Source organism: Gobio gobio, assembly GCF_949357685.1.
Source record: "Gobio gobio genome assembly, chromosome: 11".
In the NCBI taxonomy this organism is placed as follows: Eukaryota; Metazoa; Chordata; class Actinopteri; order Cypriniformes; family Gobionidae; genus Gobio; species Gobio gobio.
Genome location: NC_137104.1, coordinates 1,551,555 through 1,552,273, shown reverse-complemented (window position 1 = coordinate 1,552,273; position 719 = coordinate 1,551,555).

Genomic DNA, 719 nt, shown 5'->3' with positions numbered 1-719 from the left:
CGTCAGTAATTAGTGAGTTTTTTTATGAAGCTTAATTTCTCGTGGCAATGGTATTGAGGGCCCAAATCGCTTTTGATTTGTCCTTTTTTTTCATGTTTTGGAAATGATCGGTTAACGGAAAGAAGAATGGAAATGAATTTTACACTTAAAGTGTGTTTTACTTCTCGTGTGTGTGTGTGTGTGTATATGAACTCGAATCTGATAGGACACGTTGCGGTTGAAGGGTCTCCAGCGCACACGCCTCGTCAGGTGGGCCGCTCTCCAGAAACCCTTTTGTATTAAACCATCCGTAAAGCAGCAGGTTTGCTATGAATGAGTTTGAGCGCTAGCCTGCCGTTGGCGTGGATGCTGGCGCCATGAACCGAGGAATCGGACAAGGGCGTTAAAGGATTAGTTCACTTTAAATAAACTTCTGCTGATAGTTTCCTCACCCTCATGTCATCCAAGATGTCCATGTCTTTCTTTCTGCAGTCGAAAAGAAATGAAGGTTTTGGATGAAAACAGTCCAGGGTTTTTCTCCATATAATGGACTTCAATGGACTCCAAACGGGTCAAATGACAGTTTCAGTGCAGCTTTAAACGACACCAGATGATGAATAAGGGTCTGATCTAGACAAACCATCAGCTTCTGAGAGAAACCCAGCAGTATTTATGATATTATTTTACCTCTTATCAGACGAGTGTGATCATCTCTGAGCTCAGACATAACTTCAGGAGAG